Genomic DNA, 12,575 nt, shown 5'->3' with positions numbered 1-12,575 from the left:
GGAGAACTCTGCTCGGTCTACCTCCAGCATCAAGGGTCCAGGAACCAAGATAGCTGGTGCATCCAGATCTCAGGTCTACAGGGTCCTCCCTTGGCCCTGCCTTGTAGGCTTGACAGTTACTGAAGCCTTAATGGGGGCTGGAACTTCCAGATCAAAACTGAAATGGCTACCCACTACAGTAGCTGGAGGCAATTTGAAGCTAAGGAAACATTTCAGTCTGAGTTTTCAGAGAGGGAACCATAAAGTATATTTGTGGGTTGGGGTAATTAAGACAAGTACAGGGAGGAACTGATGGTGCTGACTGACAAGGATCCTGGGAGTCAGTTTTCTAAAACTTAGAAGACCAGAGTACTGGTGAGACTGATAGGAAGGAAGTCAAAGAATTCAGACACGAGTTCAAGAAAGTTGACGTGCTTGGCCAACAGAAATAAAGAACAAGTCCCATATGCTTACTCTATTTTCTCAGTGAAATGCAAGGAAAGCACTAAGAGCCTTGCTGAGAACAGAGAATGAGACATTAACTAGAGTGAGTGAAGGGGGATGGGAGTCTGTGGACACTTTCCTCTGCCCACTCCCAGAAGCTATTCCTAAAGAGATACCCGTCTTTGTTTTCTCTCATTTCCTCTCGGGGGTTGATCCTTTGCCTTCCCACAACCTTTGACTTCTTTGCTCCTGGCGTCCCTGCTTCACAGCTGACAGTTTGCAAGGTTGGTGGCAAAGGAAGGGGACAGTTTGTTATTTTCCCTCAGGACCTGCTTTGTTAAGCTGGAGGACTCATCGCTTTGTTTTCAGAATCAGGCTCCGTGTGTATTTTGATAAATTCCCTAAGGCCCTCTAGACACCCAGGACTGAGAGATGAAAAATGACTATTATTGTTACCCCCCTGTATTGTCCACCATCCCCAGCCATCACATGTTTGTAACTTCCTGGTCTCTATGGTTCCTCCTTCACTGGCCATGACTGGGGGTGAAGTGGAGCTGTTTGTTCCTTCTGTAGGGATCACAGAGACATGGCTGTCCAGAGAAGATTCAAGCTTTAAAATCACTTCAACTCACACATGGGCTCGACAATTTTTGCAAGGTTTGATCTGTGTCCTGCCCTGAAAGGAAAGAGTAAGTGAAAAACAGGGAAAGGGGAGCTGAGTCCATTCAGCCAAGTGAGTTGTTACCTCAGCACCAAACACTGACATTTGGGAGGAATCCAGACAATGAGTTCATTTATTTATTTTCTGTACAGATATGTGTTATGAAGATCCAGACTCTAGCGATTTTTACTTTACTTGCTTACCTTTACAACCTAACACACACACACACATACACACACACACACACACACACACACACACACACACACACGCACACACACACGCACGCACACACACATGCACGCACGCACACACGCATGCACATACACACATATACACACATACAAACACAGGCATGCACATATACATAAGCACACATACATACACACATACACACTGATTAGAAATGATTGTTACAGCATATATGCTGTATACAGATATATGAAAAGTGACTTTGTGATATAGCAAAAGCAATAAAACTAAAGCCAAGAAAACATTCAGTCAGAACCCCAGAACTGGTTTGCCATTCTTAGCAAGGAGAATTGTATATCAATCAAGTATCTCTCCCCTCAATTTCCTTCTCCATGTCTTATAGAACTTTTATGAAGTGCATCTCACATGTACTCTGATGAGAACACAAAGGGCAGTGCTGTGGGATGTTCTCTATGCTGTGAATATATTGCTATGATTGATTGATAAATAAAACACTGATTGGCTAGTAGCCAGGCAGGAAGTATAGGCGGGACTATCAGTGAGGAGAATTGGGAGAACAGGAAGGCAGAGTCAGGGACAGACGCTGCCATCCACCATAATGAGAAGCAACATGTTAAGATACCAGTAAGACATGAGCCATGTGGCAACTTATAGATTAATAGAAATGGGCTAATTTAAGATGTAAGAACAGCTAGCAAAAAGCCTGAGCCATTAGGCCAACAGTTTAAATAATATAAGCATCTGTGTGTTTATTTTATAAGTGGGCTGTGGGACTGCCGGGGTTTGGTGGGAGCTGGAGAGAAACTCTCAAGCTACAGGGCAGTGGGCAGCATTGTTTGGAAATAATGTTTCTTCGCCTCAAAGAATATATAGCACATGTGAAGAGAATCAGTGATATTACTTTTAAAATTTAAGAACTGAATAGTTAAGTCAGCTAGAGATTCAGGACATGTTACAAGACAGTGGATGATTAATAGCCAGAGCAGAGGCTTGGGCAGAGAAGAGAGGAGTCCAGTGCTGGCTGTAATCACCAAAGGACAGAGGGAAGCACTCCCAAGCCTCCACCAGGCTCAGCTGAGCTTTCAAACTATCAGTTTGCAGAAAGGTCAAGTTAGCACAAAGATGACAGGAATATCATGCTGTAAGGTGGATTTTATCACACCCTGATGAATAGTTTCCATAAACAATAGCCATTCTTTCCAACTTCAGACCTTTGAACACAAATGTCAAAATGGGAAGCAGTGATGATAAGAAACAGGAATCAGAGAAAAGTGAGTTTGAAATTTGCCTGCTGTTTGCTTATTTTAGGTCTCACCTTGAAACTCAGAAATATCCCCAGAGACAAACAGAGTAGTATTTGACTCGTGGAAGGTTAAGAATTGGCAGAATTAAAGAGCCTTGTGTGGGAAAATACCAAAGAGAGGAAGCAGTGTGTCTAGCATCCTCAGAGAGAACAACTGTTTTGAGCATGAAACAGACATGAAGGTAGCTGCTCACAGCTCAGTCTATAGTTACCTGCATCTGAGGCACAGGATGGACCAGTCTGGGCAGGGAGCTTTGAGGCACATTGCCTATTCCAAACTTGATCCTAAAGAATAGTGTTAAAGAAAATGATTAGTGTTAAAGGCTCCGGAAGGGCTACTGTTCACACACATAAGAGATCCTATATATTGAGGGTGTATGTGTTGTGTACAGTATGTGCTTTCTCTGCTTCTTCATTCTGACATAGAAATTAGGTCCACTTGATGGGCCATGTGTTAAACCCAATTTAACATCAATAAAATGCTATTCTAAGCCAGGCGGTGGTGGCGCATGCCTTTAATCCCAGCACTCGGGAGGCAAAGCCAGGCAGATCTCTGTGAGTTTGAGGCCTGCCTGGGCTACCAAGTGAGTCCCAGGAAAGGTGCAAAGCTACACAGAGAAACCCTGTCTCGAAAAACCAAAACAACAACAAAAAATGCTATTCTAGTAGTAACCACTTCAGTAATAGTTCATGTTGCTTATGTCTCATTATCTGAAGTATCAATTTCTTCTTCAGCCTTTCGGGAAATAGAACAACCTGGATTTGCATATTTGAACTACTAGTACACACACCCAGCAATCTTGTTAGATAGTAAACTTCCGATATTATAAGAATAATGAGGTCTTCATTTAACATGGTCTCCTATTTCTTGTTCTCCCTCTCTTTTCTTGATCCAGCTAGGATCTCCCACTCTCTTTCCCTCGACCGTTGCCCTTCATTGTTCTCACTCATGACCAGGTTGTTCATGTAGATCTCATCCATTTCTCCGTGTTTTTTTGGGGGTCTCGTTTTCCAAGTAGCCTCACTGGTGATGTGAGTAGCAGTCCAGTCATTCTTGTTCCACATCTAGCATCTTCCTATGAGTGAGTACATACCATATTTGTCTTTCTGAGTCTGGGTCACCTCACTCAGGATGATTTTTTCTAGATCGATCCATTTGTCTGCAAACCGTATGATGTCATTGTTTTTCTCTGCTGAGTAGTATTCCATTGTGTATATGTGTCACAATTTCTTTATCCATTCTTCAGTTGAAGGGCATCTAAGTTGTTTCCAGGTTTTGGCTATTACAAACAATGCTGATATGAACATAGCTGAGCAAGTGCTCTTGTGGTATGATTGAGCATTTCTTGGGTATATGCCCAAAAGTGGTATAGCTGGATCTTGGGGGAGATTGATTCCCAATTTTCTAAGAAAGCACCATATTGATTTCCAAAGTGGTTGTACAAGCTTGCATTCCCACCAGCAGTGGAGGAGAGTTCCCCTAGTTCCACAACCTCTCCAGCATGAAGACCACATGAGAAGGGGAGGAAGCAGAGAGCTAGGGAGGCCCACGGAGATCCACAAAGATACCCCCACAAAAGACTGCTGGCAATGGTCGAGAGACGGCAGGAACTGACCTACTCTGGTGATGGGATGGCCAGACACCCTCTTAGTTGTGCCATAAACCCCATCCAAGGAAGGTCTGAGGAATCTGGATGCAGACATCCATGGCTGGGCCCCTGGTGGAGCACTGGGATTCTAATTAGTGAGAAAGAAGAGGGTATATATGAGCGAGAATTGTTGAAGCCAAGGTTGGATAAAGCACAGGGACAAATAACCATATGAATGGAAGCACAGGATCTATGAACCAAGGGCTGAGGGGCCCCCAACTGCATCAGGCCCCCTAAACGGGTGAGACAGTCATTTGGCTTGATCTGTTTGGGAGGCAGCTGTGTGTTGGTGCCGGGTCCTGGGCTCGTTGCATGAGTTGGCTGTTTGAATACTGGGACCTATGCAGGGACACTTGGATCGGTCTGGGAGGGGGGGACTGGACCTGGCTGGACTGAGTCTACCAGGTCGATCCCGGTCCTCGGGGGAGACCTTGATCTGGAGGAGGTGGGAATGAGGGGGGGGGTGGGGAGAGGGGGAAGGGGGCGAGAGTGGGAGAACAGGGGAATCTATGGCTACTATGTTGAACTAAATGATGTTGTAAAATAAACTTACTAAAAAAAAAAAAAAAAAAAAAAGAATAGATAATCCCCATAGCAACAGTCCCTGTTGGCTGAAAAAGCCATGATTGAAGTCACCTCCCTGTTTAAACCCCCCTTTTGCCCTTGCTTATATATGCCTTAAGAGGAAAATAAAATTTCGGAGCTTGATCAGAAAAAAAAAAAAAAAAAAAAAAAAAAAAAAAGAATAATGAAACCTACTTCTCAAATTTCGGGCCAAGGAGTGTTAGGGATTGAGCAATATCTGTATTTTGGTTACATTCATTATATAGACTTAGAAAGCTGGACACCACTGGAGTAAACAATAAGAAAAATAGTGAAATAAGACACAGATGACCTATTCCAGCTGAATCCCTTTAATTTGTGCAGTGTTTCTACAGCCATGAGTTTTCTGTCTACTTAGAACTAATGTATCTTTTCCTGTGTGTAGGGGATAGTGAACAAGAAAAAAAATACCTCATGTTCTCAGACATGGGTGCAATCTCATAACAGGCAAGCTACACAAAAAAAAGAAGAAAATATACATTGAGTAAAAGCATCTTAAGAACAGAAGCCAGTCCCCCGAGTGAGAAAGGCCATGAGTTAAGTAGAAAGAGGAAAAAAAAGGTTTGTGTAATGCACTGCACAATCTCTATTTCAATACATTGTCCATATTGCCAAGAATTGTCTAACACATTCTTTTAAAACAAAGTGGCATTATATTATCTTACTTCAAATACGGTGCCATACACACTCTCTATTCACATACCTTCCTTCATCTGTCCTAACAAAAGTTGGTAGAATAATCTATAAAACAGACTAGGTAGAATTGCAAATCAATGGGAAAAATTATCATCTATGTCATATGCCAGCTCACTTTACATTTTTCCACTTTATTAATCTGTGTGTGTGTGTGTGTGTGTGTGTGTGTGTGTGTGTGTGTGTGGCCTAGCATGCATGTGGAGGGTAGAAGGCAATGTTCAGTAGAGGGTTCTCCTTCCATCATGTGTGTCCCATAGCTCAGGTCAAGTCTGATGGCAGGCCAGTCACCTTTACCTGCTGAGCCAACCTGGCAGCCCTCACTCATCTTTATTTTTTGCTCTATCCTGGTTTGGAAACTGAATTTGCTATATTAAAATAAACTGAGTGTAAGATGGGAATAAAATATATGCAGCTAACATCTGAGGTGCCTACTTGTAGTTGTCATTTTCTTCTTCTCCTTCTCCTTCTTCCTCCTCCTCTCCTCCTCCTCCTCTACTTCTTCTCCTCCTCCTCTCCCTCCTCCTCCTCTCCTCCTCCTCTACTTCTTCTTCTCCTCCTCCCCCTCCTTCTTTCCTCCTCCTTCTCCTCCTTCTTCTCAAAGATATAACATTATCTAGCAGTATACACCATGAATCAAGAAGAATTTCTTTCAAGTTATGTATGTTAGGGCACACACAGCATTAGGATAGAGGATAAAAGTAAAATATACAAAAAATAAATGACATGCACCCTAAGCATCTAATTATTGCCAGACTTACGTCTTTTTATACCAAAAGCATGAACTGAGGGATTATTCCATACTTCAGTAAACTCTCTAACAGGGTAAGCCCCTAATGTCTAGTTATCTATCTCCATCTCTAACTTATTGTTTCCTTGCCTATGTGCTGTCTTGTCTCAGGAGTTCTTATTCCTCATCTAAAGGCACCAAGTGCAGCAATCACATATATGCAAGCTGTATGGTGATTGGGTAACATGGCTCCAAAGCCCCTGCATCCTTCCTTCTGCAGCTGACAGACACTGGACACAGGCTTCATTTTTCTGAGCTTCAGGCTTTTTCTCTAAGAAATAGTAGAATGACAGGAAGTATAACAGTATTTACTACACAGAAGTATTGTGTAGATCATCTCACCAATTACGTATAAAGAAAGCAGGACCTTAGGATGGCTGATTGTGACTATAATGCCAGTAATTGAGAGGCTGAACCAGGAGGATCACTGTGAGTTCACAGCTAGCCTGGGCTACAACATTAAGACTCTGGAGAGATGGCTCAGAGGTTAAGAGCACTGACTGCTCTTCCAGAGGTCCTGAGTTCAATTTCCAGCAACCACATGGTGGCTCACAACCATCTATAATGAGATCTGGTGCCCTCTTCTGGCCTGCAGTCATATATGCTGTATACATAATAAATAAATGAATGAATGAATAAACTTAAAAAAAAAAAAGACTCTGTCTCAAACAAATGAAGCAAAATACACATACATACATACATATAACAACAAAACAGAAAAGAAAGGAGGAAGAAAGGAAGGAAGGGAGGGAAGGAAAGAAAAAAAGGAGAAAACTAAAATGGGATTTCAGATGAAGGATTTCAAAGTTACGTGGGATCCAGACCCTCTTCCAATATATCTTTACCACATAAAATATTGAGATACAATCAGCCAATTGCATGAAATTCTGACCTTCTGAATGGTTTCCTGTCATCTTTATTTATTGTGTAAGTTGCTTTAAAAATGTCTGTGATCTGTGAGATTCCATCTCACCTCGATTAGAATGGCTAAAATAAAGAAAGCCAGTGACAAGAACAGTTCGTGGGGCTGTGGGGAGAATGGAACCCTCATCCACTGTTGCTAAGAATTTAAACTGGTTGAACCCTTAAGGACGTCAGAATATAGGTTCCTCAAAATTTAAAAATCAACTGCCATATGACCTAGCCTATACCACCATTGAATGTATGCCAAAGATCTGTATGTGCTACCATGGAGATACTTGCAGATCTATGTTTATTGCCAAACTGTTCACAATACTGATGAGCTTAGCTGTCCATCAACAAAATAATGCCAATGAAAATGTGCCATATACACACAATGGAAGTATTTAAGGAATTTTTTTAAACGAAATACTTTATATTCAACATGGGCTCACATAAAAACACTAATATGCTCTTAAAATGAAGAAACTTTTTCTAGAATTATTTATTTCACTTTCTGGAGCTTTACACAATTTTTTTTTCTTCAAAGTTTCATTTATTATGTATACAGCATATATGACCGCAGGCCAAAAGAGGGCACCAGACCCCACCACAGGTGGTTGTGAGCCACCATGTGGTTGCTGGGAACCGAACTCAGGCCCTCTGGAAGAGCAGCCAGTGCTCTTAACCTCTGAGCCATCTCTCCAGACCCCATCCTAAACTTTTATCCACTTACTTTCCTATTTTTCAAAGTTATTTTTCTTTTCTTTTTCTTTTTTTTTTTTTTAAAGCCTACAGCACCCTGTATTCCCAGGCGGTCTCCCATCCAAGTACTAACCAGGCCCGACCCTGCTTAGCTTCTGAGATCAGACGAGATTGGGCCCCATTCAGGGTGGTATGGGCATAGACTCAAAGTTATTTTTCATACAATATTTTCTATCATGCTTTTCCTCTCCCCCTGCTCTTCCTAAATCCTTCTACTTCTCTAACTACCTAACATGAATTTTTTCTCTCTTTCCCAAAAAAATCCCACAAAAATGAAAATTAAAACAAAAAAAAATAAGATTAATAAGGCCAAAAAAAAAAAGAGCTCACAAAACAACCATGGAGTTAATTTTGTATTGGCCTCCTCCTGGACATGGGACTTACCCAGGAGCATACTTGATCTGTCTAGTGACACTTCATTGCAGAATAGTAATATTCCCATTACTAGTGAGTATCATTTGAGAATAGCTTCCTGGTTAGATGAAGGATCCCATGTCACTTCTCCCTCTCAGTTCTGGGATCCCATCTGGCTTGTACCTGTACAGATCTTATGAATGCAGCCTCAGTCTCTGTGAGCTCATATGTGCATTAGTCCTACAGTGTCTAAAAGGCCTTTTTTCCTTGGTGTCTTCTGTGTCCTCTGGGTCTTACAATCTTTCTGCCTCCTCTTTCACAGGGTTTCCTGACCCCTAAGAGGAGTTATTTGATAAGAGTGTTTAGAATGAGTGCTCCAAGTTCTTTCACTCTCTGCACATTGTCCAGTTGTGAGTCTCGGCATCTACCATAGGAGGAAGCTTCTGTGATGATGACTGAGAAAGTTACTTATCTATGAGTATAGTAGAATGTCATTAGGAGTCATTTTATTGTTCCTTTATGAGAACACTCATATTTGGTTTTCCCCTAAAGTCCATGGCCAGGTACCTGAGACTGGAAAATGGATGATATTGATGATTACCTTTAAACTCCTCCAGCAGTATGTAGAGTAAATTCTAGCAAGGCTGCTAGTCAGTAGGGGTGAAACTACTAGTTAGGCAAACCAGTTGAAGCTGATCTTTGATTCTCATGTACAGTAACCATGTATTTTTTTAATCAAGTCACTTGTACCTGTGATGTCAGGTTTACCAGCTAAAAAGAGAGAAAAACTATAAATATAAACATTCTGTGTTGTGGGATTGTCTGTATGTCAAATTGCTCTGATTGGTCAATAAATAAAACACTCATGGGCCAGTGGCCAGGCAGGAAGTAGGTGGGACAAGGAGAGAGGAGAATTCTGGGAAGCGGAAGGCTGAGGCAGAAACTGCCAGCTGCCGCCATGACCAGCAGCATGTGAAGACACTGGTAAGCCACCAGCCACGTGGCAAGGTATAGATTTATAGAAATGGATTACTTTAAGATATAAGAACAGTTAGCAAGAAGCCTGCCACGGCCATACAGTTTGTAAGCAATATAAGTCTCTGTGTTTACTTGGTTGGGTCTGAGTGGCTGTGGGACTGGCGGGTGACAAAGATTTGTCCTGACTGTGGGCAAGGCAGGAAAACTCTAGCTACAATTCTGATTAACTAGAATAATTATATGTAGTACTTCATATCAGATAGCCACATAACAGATACCCCAAGATGAGAATGATTCCTTACTGGAGTTGTTTTAATAACAGCTTCCATTACACACCATTCTCCTTACAGGTATTGTTTTAATAACAGCTTCTGTTACACACCATTCACAGAGTTTTATTTTTCCTTTACAATTCTCTGTTTCCTAATAGATTATAATATCACACAGATAATTGTCTCTCTACATAGTAATAATGCCTTGAAGATTTCTCTCCCAGAGGGTTTCTCTTTTTATCTGCTCTATCAGAGCTTTGAACCCCATTGCAACATGTGAAATCTTTGTTATTCTATTTCTGTATTGTGCCTAAAGGAAAAAGTCCCCCATGCTCATCAGAAAGTCAGTAATGATCAAGCCTCAGATACTAGGATTTTACTTATGAACCATTTTGCTTTGAGCACTCACTATTATATAGGTCAAGCACATCCCATCTGCGGTCTGATTCAAGCTTGGATTTTTGAATGAAAACTTATCTGAAAATGTGTGAATACACCTTGAGTCCTGAGGGCACTTTTATTTGTTATAGTATTTATTCCTTTGGGGGCTCTGTGGTCTGGGAAGGGAAGTAAGAGCACCCTGGATTCTACTTAGCATTCTATAATTGCTGCCTGAAACTCAATCCAGGGCTGGATTTCCAGGCACTTGCCTCCCTTAACACAACTGGCTTCCCTTTTCCTTTTTCTCTGCTCTGGCCCTAAAAGAGGATCTCTTAGATAAATAAACTGAAGCATGCATGTGGCCACCAAGAGATCTCTATGGAAAGCAGAATAGAACCTGAGAAGCCCCAGGGCCTGCTGTGCCTTTGTTCACTGCCTATGAGGGATGTGAGCAACTGGGATGTGAACATTCTAAGATCATTGCTGTTCTATCTGGGTCCATACTTTCTATGGCAATAGCTCATGCCTGGTGATAGCCAACTTTGGCATCAACACTGCATTTCTGGAAGGAGGAAAATCTTAGTAAGTACCTAGCCTTTATATGTATTTAAACCAACATCGAGCTTCTCTTTACTTTAAGGAATTACGTTGTTTTTAAATTTTACCAGCATAAGCAAAGAATCTCCAGAAGGAAGTTACTGGCTAAGACAGTTTATATACATAAAACTAGCAAGAGAAATTAATGCTTATTAAGTGTCACAAATCAATCAGATATAGTGAATTTTACCAGCTGATTTTCAACATGGAATCGTGATACTGGAGCCTTGGGATTAGAATGATGTTGTTACAGGTAGGAGTCAGCAGGTTAAGCTGATATGGGAGCACAGGAATTCATTTTCAACTCAACCTTCAAAGCAGGGGTTATAGAGAATAATAGCATATATAACTCAATGTAATGGAGAAGAAATCTGTAATGAATTAATTAATTAATTTAGTTATGATGAGCACATGAAAGGAGGTTTTAATTCCATCTTACAAATAAAGAAATGAGTCTTCCCCACTCATACTATGTTTAATTTATTATTGTCCTTATGTGTTCATTAAAAGTATATACTGAATGCCTACAATGTGCTAAGCATTAACTGGAGATGTTAATTATTAATCAATGGATGGATGTAATTGAAAATAAATCTTAGCACTATAAATTCAATATTCTACAGAAAAAAGACAGGTCTTAGATAAGACAAACAATACTGAGTTTATTCAAACATGAGATGAGATGAAAAGGGGAAATTCATCATGAAATAAAACAATTCATATTGTAGGGAAAGGTTGTGATTTTAAAATGGGTGATTAAGAAATATTGCAGGAAGATGGAAAGATTTATTTATGTAAAGACTTTAAGGACATTAAGGAGAAAGTCACAGCGATAGCTAATGAGTAGTAGTCTAGGCAGAGGAACAGAGGGCATAAAACTCTAAACTGGAAGAGTTTTTGACATGTGTGAGAAATGTTGTAGAGGCCAAGGCAATTGGAGTAGAGTAAACAATCACAAGTACAAAATGAGTACAGAGAAGAAACACGGAGGAGATGAGCTCATGTAGGGCACAGAAAACCACTGAAAAAACTTAGACTTTGGTTAAGAGGAATGATGTGAGGTAATTAGAAGGTCCTGAGTTGCAGACTGTGCGATCTTGCTTACATTCTAACCATATATCTTTGGATTTTGTGGCAAAAACAGAAGGAAGGGCAAATGCAAATGCAGAGAAGTGGTTGGGTGTGATGAAATAGTACAAGTGTGTCATGATCTACTCAAAGTCACCTTAAAATGTCTGTATGTAATTGGCTCCTAGGGAGTTTAAATATTAGAAGGCATAGCTTTGTTGCAAAGAGTATGGCCTTGTTGGAGGAAGTGTGTCACTATGGAGGCAGGCTTTGAGGTCTCATATATGCTTAAGCCATGCCCAATGTCTCAGTTCTCTTCCCATTGTCTTTGGATTAAGATGTAGGACTCTCTGCTCCAGCACCATGTGTGCCTGTAGACCATATACTCATAGATGCTATGCTTTCCACCATGATAATAATGGACTGAACCTCTGTAACTGTAAGCTGCCACCCCATTAAATGTTTTCCTTTATAAGAGTTGCTATGGTTGTGGTGTTTCTTCATAGCAATACAAACCCTAAGTAAGACATAGAGTAATGCCAGTCAGCACTGAAATCTTCCGCTCTGCAATGCCATCTCCTCATCCAGAGAGCTTGAGGAAAAAGTCATGGCAATGGATATCGCCAATCTCCCTTCCACTTGTGAACAAGATAGGAAGTTACTGTGAGATAGGCTCTTTTGAAAAATAGTCAAAAATATATGATATCACATACAATATACAAGAAGAAAAGTTATTGAGAAAATCTAATATATGATGGGAATCAATTCGTCTCACTTTCTAAAGTATTACCTATGATTACCTATAACCTAAAACTGTCTTAAAATAGAATAATGTTATGCATAACAAAACCTCTAGCTGATATCTGTCTGTGCTGGAAGCACAAGGGATCTTTTCTCCAAAGATCTCCATGGAAACAAGGAATGT

At 40.8% G+C, this 12,575-nt stretch overlaps 1 pseudogene; it reads right to left on the bottom strand.

Moving 5' to 3' along the window:
- Window positions 1-8,024: 8,024 nt before the first annotated feature.
- LOC114694860 lies at window positions 8,025-8,144 on the bottom strand (annotated as a pseudogene).
- Window positions 8,145-12,575: the final 4,431 nt, after the last annotated feature.

The sequence above is a fragment of the Peromyscus leucopus genome, chromosome 20 (assembly GCF_004664715.2).
Source record: "Peromyscus leucopus breed LL Stock chromosome 20, UCI_PerLeu_2.1, whole genome shotgun sequence".
Classification (NCBI taxonomy): domain Eukaryota; kingdom Metazoa; phylum Chordata; class Mammalia; order Rodentia; family Cricetidae; genus Peromyscus; species Peromyscus leucopus.
This window is presented reverse-complemented; position numbering and strand designations above follow the sequence as displayed.